We start from the raw sequence: 201 nt of genomic DNA, 5'->3' as shown, positions 1-201 counted from the left end.
ACAAGAAGCTTTTCCAAGCTGTGATACTTGCCAAAGGGGGGGAGTAGAAGGTATTAACTCTGCACTGACGCCATTTTTTTGTTTTCTGTTATAAGGGTAAATAATGGAAATAAAATCTAATTTTTTGTGACATATTATACGAAATCTAATCTGTCATTGATGCCTTTTGGAGATTTTTCCATCTTTTCTTGGTTTCTTTAT

General features: G+C 33.3%; 1 protein-coding gene across 3 annotated transcripts in view; it reads left to right on the top strand.

The window, feature by feature from the left end:
* The window catches only part of gk5 (glycerol kinase 5), a 16,650-nt gene that overhangs the window by 5,718 nt on the left and 10,731 nt on the right, over nt 1-201 (top strand). The window lies entirely within an intron of this gene.

Source organism: Etheostoma spectabile, chromosome 12, assembly GCF_008692095.1.
Source record: "Etheostoma spectabile isolate EspeVRDwgs_2016 chromosome 12, UIUC_Espe_1.0, whole genome shotgun sequence".
NCBI lineage: Eukaryota > Metazoa > Chordata > Actinopteri > Perciformes > Percidae > Etheostoma > Etheostoma spectabile.
The sequence above is the reverse complement of the archived record's forward strand: the minus strand, read 5'-3'. Positions and strand labels throughout refer to the sequence as shown.